The sequence below is a fragment of the Pelophylax lessonae genome (genome assembly GCF_965119305.1).
Source record: "Pelophylax lessonae genome assembly, chromosome: 1".
Lineage (NCBI taxonomy): Eukaryota > Metazoa > Chordata > Amphibia > Anura > Ranidae > Pelophylax > Pelophylax lessonae.
This window is the reverse complement of record NC_138768.1, coordinates 684,230,497-684,238,237: the sequence shown is the minus strand read 5'-3', so window position 1 is coordinate 684,238,237 and position 7,741 is coordinate 684,230,497.

Below are 7,741 nucleotides of genomic sequence, written 5' to 3'. Positions count from 1 at the left end.
TTGAGAAAGAAAGCCATACTGTCAGAGTGCAACATTATATGCTTACAAGAAACCCATTTTGTCATGGGCAAACACCAAAAATGTCCCTCTAGCTACAGCTTTTGCAAAATGGAAAGAAGGGCTTACAGCTAATAAAAACACAGTGACCTTTTCCTCATCACAAAAACAAAAGAAGATACTTCTCATACACAAGATACATACTATAAAATTTGTATGCTCCAAATTCTGGTCAGAAAATTTTTCTTTCCAAACTTCTCTCACAAGTTCAAAACCATAAACAAGGATCACTAAAAATATGCAGAGACTGTAATGTGAAACCATACAATCCTATGGACTTCTCCAACCCTCCTGTGAGAAATGGGACCACTCACCAATCCCTATTACATTAATGGAACCTTTTTGATGTATAGACATGTCATCACTCCACCAAAAGAGACTATATATTTTTCTCCAATGTTTATAAATCATACTCTCAATGTGATCTTTTTATAGCAGATAAATAGGCTTTATAAGTAGGCTTCCCTACAATAGCAGTGGCAATTGTTAAATTACTTGTACATAAACTAAGACAACCCCATGCTTCAACTGGAGTTTCTTATCAATATCACCCTACAACTAAAAGCAAGATATCTGACTTTTTTCAGACCCTTTGACTCTCTATGTTGAGCAGCTGACTACACTTAACCTCACTTTTACTGAAGCAGAGGTATCTGAGCTGATTCATAGTACCCACCAACAAAAAATTCTACAGGAACTGTGAATATTTTCACCCTAGTTCTGATTTGCTTATTCAATATGGCATTGTCCTGGATCCATTCCACAGAAAATGTTGAAATTAATTATTGGGGCTTTACTTAAGTCAGGTAAGTAAATGTCAAACAGAGTATTGAGAAAGTGATTTATTCCTAATGACTGAACTATTTCATTCATTGTGTGATTTTTATAAGAAAAAGTTAAAACATGATTTATTGCACTTTTAAAAACTTTGAACGATTATTTCAAAAATGCTAATTGCACTTTTAATGACCTTAGGCTGTCAAACAACAATGTTTTTTTTTTTTTTTTTTTTCAGTGTGCTGAACAACATCTTTGGCTAATGTTCCAGAATGTTGTCAGTCAAAAGAATATATTTTTAACATTTCACTGCCCATATAGTCAGAGATTATTTTCTGGCACAATCTAACATCTTCAACTTAGCCAAAGAGAAAGATGATTGTTTTGTCTTTCTGTCATTTATTGCGTGCACATCCTATGGGTGTGATACATGACAGATAGCTCACAGCTCCAACTATTTTGCTGCATTAATAGGGCCAACAGAAAGGCTCTTGACAATCCTGAGTCCAATTCCTGATCCTAAACCTTCTTCCCAAACACAGTTTTTTTTTTTGTTTTTGGTTTTTTTGCCAAGACATGTAGCAAAAGCACTAGTAATTTTACCACCAGCAAATAATAGTAAATAATAATATAGGAGAAGCAGTACTCAAAAAAGTAGTTTAAACTTTTTTTTTTAAGCTGAAATCACTAAACAAATGAACAAATAACCTGTTAAATGAAAAAAATAAATAAGCAGCTTTTGCTCACCGTATCTATCCTCAATCCAGAGATGCCCCAAGCAGTCCACTTTTTCTAGGAAAAGCAAGGGGTCCTGTAGAAAATTAGAAATTCTAAATCCTAAAAAAGGTTTCACAAAAGAAACAAAATATTTTACTGGTTATTTGAGGTGTACCCTCTCAACAAATCACACAACAAAATAGGTTGAAAAGTTTCTTTACTGATAACAATGATTTAATACCCATATATCTAAAAGTTTTCTTTGTCTCAAAACCACATTGATATATAGCATCAAACGTAAGCCATTGTTACCCCCCTAAATAGGCCAAATACACCAATGATTCATTTGAAAAATTATATGATGGAAAACTTTTTTAATCAGAAAGTATTCAGTATGGCCTCATTCAACAAGTTTTTGAGTATTGTTTCATTGGGAATAATGTGCTGAAATCATAAATAATAACAGTTAATATACATTTAGGCAGAACAAAGGAGACTGCTTATGCAAACTTAACAAAGGAGACTGCAGCAGGAGACACAACCACACAATATGCCACAAGGGTAAAAAAAACCCTTTCTCCCCGATCAAGCAGGGGTGAACCGGGGGGGGGGGGCACACTGCTAAGATCCACATAATAAGTAAAATAAGGAGAACTTTAGTAATAAAAAGGAAGGAGAACAACACAAAATTAAACAAAACAGAGCCAAACAAAGCAAAACAAGACAATGCAAAACAGCCAAAACAAAGCAAAACAAATCAGAACAAAATGAAAGACAACAAATTAAAGAAACTGCAAAACAATACAATGTAACACAACACTATACAACAATACCGAACATCACACAACACAGCTCATAACACAACAATCATGACCAAACACAACACAATACAACACAACACAACATAGCAAAGTGAAGCAAAGCAAAACAATACTAAACTAAAAACACCACCTCAACCAACCCTAAATCTTGACTAGGTAGGGTTGTGTCCCCCATTATGGTCCCCTTCGTTCCAGTTTTCGGGACATGAAGGCTGGGGTGTTGAGGCCTCAGATGGCACAATTTCTGGGTGATATCTCCATGCCCCACCATACTGGGCATGCATGGCATAAGCCATCTTGGTATGGGCATGTGGCACATCTCGACTGCCAGCATCTTGGGGGTGAAAGGCTGTGCATGCTCAGCAACAAATCTTCACCACACCATTCTCAGGGATGGCTTGGGGAACAGAGTTAGGATGATCAGTGTTATTTTTACCTGGAAGCAATGGATGCAGTCAGTCTGCTCCTGGCCAGGGGGGGAAGTTTATTTTGTTGCAGCCTGGACCTGTGTGAGGTACTTGACCAACCATATATTATATGGGAGGTTAAGGGTCCTAAGGTATTCACTGGGGCAGTTTTATGTACCTATTATATCATTTTTATAGAAGCAATATCATCTAATGTGATTATGTTATGGGAATTACCTCTCCCCCCTTTTCTTTCTGCATGGAACATGGAAGTATCACATTGTCTATTTCCACCACTTTACTGTAGATTTTGTTTCCGTACAATGGGTCACTATATGGAAGTCTAAGGGGTTTACTTAATGTTTGTATTTACGGTCTTTTGTTTATTGATCATCCGCCTATGGAACAAGTTTAGCCTTATATATGGCTTCCTTTCTCATCTAATCTGAGGTTCTTAGAGTGCTGGGTCCTTCTATATATCCTTACTGGTATATGGAGCTTTTACATTTTTGATACGCAACCGCTCTTTATTTTGTAATTTGTTGTGACTTTTCTATGTTGTTACCTCACTTCAGAAATGATGTGTCATGTGTTATTAGGTGTAGATTTATGGTTAGGATTTACACTTTCAGCACCTTATTACCAATGAAGCAATACACTAAACATGTTGCATAAGGCCATACTGAATACCTTCTGATTAATAGAAGTTTTCAATCCGTCCTGGATATTTGGACATGAGATGTAACCTGTATTAGCATTTATTTTTTGAGTATTTGGCCTCTTTAATAGTGTGACAATGGCTTATGTATAATGCAATATATCACTTAGAAAAAAAAAAAAAAAAACTATTATCTATGTGGCTATTAGACCATTGATATTGTTGAAGAAACACTTTTAACCTATTTGAAAGAGGGCTCAGTTAGAGGGGTGTAGATTGGTATATTAAGTTAAGGGTGCATCCATCCCAGGATATATAAAACAAAAATAACCTGTGAGGTTTAGTCCCAACCAAGGACCTCCTCCAGGGAAAGAACGGGGGAACGGGATGTTTTGATGCTTTAATGTAAATAGTACAAACGTACGGACAATGGCGCAGATAAAGCAGAAGATGTAAATAGATTAAAAAATATTCTTTATTAACATATACAGATCAAATAAATAGGCAGTACAAAATGTGGGGAAATATATACATTCCTCAAGATGCCTAATAAAGGCAAAAAGCAGATCAGGTTCCAAATATAACATACATACACATATACTGAGGAACTGAATGTAGGACCCAAGACCCCTACGCGTTTCAACTAGTTAGTCTTCCTCAGGGGGAGAGATAGTCCAAAATTCCTCAGTACATATATCTATACAAGTAATACAAAAAAGGGAATTTACATTAGTTATTAACATTGGATAAGTGAAGATGTACATGAGAAAGCATTTTATGCTGTGCACTTACATCTAGATGTTGATGGTTTAAATCAAAGGTTTGCGCATGTAGTACGTACTGCAGATCTCCCAACTCGAAGGCCCCAAGAGGGAAGACAGATCCCGACCCAGAGACCACAAGGGGCAGGAGCACTGAGAAGGTCGGAGCCGAACCTGATGGAGACATGGCGGCATGGGAGGAGGGGGTGGGGGAAGGAAGCAGAAGCCAGGACAAGGAAGAGAAAAAGAGGAAGAAAAAAATGGGAAGTACAGAAAGAAAAAGAAAAAATGATAATAAATAATAATGTGTAAAAGAAAAAAATGGAAAAAGGTTACCAATATTCAAAAAAACAGTAAAACATAAATAAACAGAAAGGACTTGTAAGTCCAAGTACCTGCTTAGATTTTTTAGTCACTGCTACCCAAAGCATAAATAGTGCAAGGGGGTGACTATATAGATAGAGGAAGATGAGTAATGGAACTAAAAAAAGTTTGTTCCTTAAAAACAAAAAAAGGGAAAGAGTCTCTCCTGGGCAAATGAGGAGTAGATTCACGTTTAACACCAAGTTCCCTTTAAGGATCAAGGGGAACCTGGAAAACAAAACAACAAAAAAAAAAAAGGGGGAAGGGATAAAAGAGGGTAAGAGACAAAAGGTAGGATGAGGGAAAATGAAAAAGGCATTAAAATTTGTAACATAAATAGTATTAGGTGATACAGGGATCAGAGGTCAAACATACCTGCTTTTAGAAACTCGACATGCATGCCTCCCCACAGGAAGTAGGGAATGAAGACATGGGTCGAGAAGCCAGGTATATAAGGAAAAGAAAGACCCCACCTCTTGCCTCCATCAACCAATACCGCCATGTTGTACCAGCAGGAACTGCCTCCAGTCCTCGCCCACTGGTGGAGAGAAAATCCACCTGTCCCCGCAGCTGACATCTCCCGGACTGCCCGAGCCACGACGGTCATGTGACACCAATGGAGGGGCGTGACAGTCTCGGGAGGAGCCCCCATCAAGGGGGAAAGTCCACATCCGGCCTGACAAACCGGAAGTGACCTCGTCCCGTGGACCGGAAGTGGTCCGGTGGCCATCTTGGAACAGGGCAGACCGAGGCAAAGAGAGCCGCGCCGACACAGGATCCGGGGTACAAACACCAGAAAGGAGGAAACCCACTCAGACAAGGGAAAGAACCTCCTAGCCCCCGCACCCCCGAGGGGAGAGCGGGGCCACCTGTGCCGGGAGGTCACTGGGAAGGGAAAATCTACTATCGCCTGTACTTCTTCAGGCCTCATCACGTCTAGAGGCGCATTATGCCCTACCAAATACTGATGCAGGTTCTGTCGCCTACTCACACTTGTGGAAGGTGTTTCACTTGTGCGTGTAGCTGGCACAGATCGACCACGTCCTCTCCTTGCAACAGGAGCTCTACCAGCAGAACCACGACCCAGGCCACGGCCCCTATTTGACGGTCTCCTCATATTTCTGTAATTTATGATTTTGCCCTAGAAAGGTGTTTATTGAATAGCGGAACAAAACAACAACAGTATCGCACGGGTGTATCTCACAGTCAAATATGCAAACTATGCCGCAATTTAATGTTTTTTACCCCAAAAGGGTGTATATTGAATAGCAGAATAGGAAAAAGGATAAAAAAACGGTGTATCTCACACGTACAAACACAGACTAGGCCCCGATTCAAATTTTTTGTACCCTAAAGGGAGGATGAGGAAGAGGAGTAGGAGGAGTTGGGAACAGGAGGCAAACTGAAGCGCCCTGCAATCCTTGGCGGTGGAAGGAGATGCACCAAACAAATTTAAAAGGTGTATCTCACACGTACCGATACAGACTATGCCGTAATTTAATTTTCTTACACTCCAAAAGGGTGTATATTGAATAGCGGAATAGAAAAAATGTTATAATACGGTGTATCTCACACGTACAAACACAGACTAGGCCCCGATTACAATTTTTTGTACTCTAAAGGCAGGATGAGGAAGAGGAGTAGGAGGAGTTGGGAACAGGAGGCAAACTGAAGCGCCCTGCAATCCTCGGCGGTAGAAGGAGATGCGCCAAACAAATTTAAAAAGGTGTATCTCACATGTACCGATACAGACTATCCCGCAATTTAATTTTTTACACTCAAACAGGGTGTATATTGAATAGCGGAATAGGACAAATTTTACAAAATGGTGTATCTCACACGTACAAACACCAACTAGGCCCCGATTACAATTTTTTGTACCGTAAAGGCAGGATGAGGAAGAGGAGTAGGAGGAGTTGGGAACAGGAGGCAAACTGAAGCGCCCTACAATCCTCGGCGGTAGAAGGAGATGCGCCAAACCAATTTAAAAAGGTGTATCTCACATGTACCGGTACAGACTATCCCGCAATTTAATTTTTTACACTCAAACAGGGTGTATATTGAATAGCGGAATAGGACAAATTTTACAAAACGGTGTATCTCACACGTACAAACACCAACTAGGCCCCGATTACAATTTTTTGTACCCTAAAGGCAGGATGAGGAAGAGGAGTAGGAGGAGTTGGGAACAGGAGGCAAACTGAAGTGCCCTGCAATCCTCGGCGGTAGAAGGAGATGCGCCAAACAAATTTAAAAAGGTGTATCTCACATGTACAAACACCAACTAGGCCCCGATTACAATTTTTTGTACCCTAAAGAGAGGATGAGGAAGAGGAGTAGGAGGAGTTGGGAACAGGAGGCAAACTGAAGCGCCCTGCAATCCTTGGCGGTGGAAGGAGATGCGCCAAACAAATTTAAAAGGTGTATCTCACACGTACCGATACAGACTATGCCGTAATTTAATTTTCTTACACTCCAAAAGGGTGTATATTGAATAGCGGAATAGAAAAAATGTTATAATACGGTGTATCTCACACGTACAAACACAGACTAGGCCCCGATTACAATTTTTTGTACTCTAAAGGCAGGATGAGGAAGAAGAGTAGGAGGAGTTGGGAACAGGAGGCAAACTGAAGCGCCCTGCAATCCTCGGCGGTAGAAGGAGATGCGCCAAACAAATTTAAAAAGGTGTATCTCACATGTACCGATACAGACTATCCCGCAATTTAATTTTCTTACACTCCAAAAGGGTGTATATTGAATAGCGGAATAGAAAAAATGTTATAATACGGTGTATCTCACACGTACAAACACAGACTAGGCCCCGATTACAATTTTTTGTACTCTAAAGGCAGGATGAGGAAGAGGAGTAGGAGGAGTTGGGAACAGGAGGCAAACTGAAGCGCCCTGCAATCCTCGGCGGTAGAAGGAGATGCGCCAAACAAATTTAAAAAGGTGTATCTCACATGTACCGATACAGACTATCCCGCAATTTAATTTTTTACACTCAAACAGGGTGTATATTGAATAGCGGAATAGGACAAATTTTACAAAACGGTGTATCTCACACGTACAAACACCAACTAGGCCCCGATTACAATTTTTTGTACCCTAAAGGCAGGATGAGGAAGAGGAGTAGGAGGAGTTGGGAACAGGAGGCAAACTGAAGCGCCCTGCAAT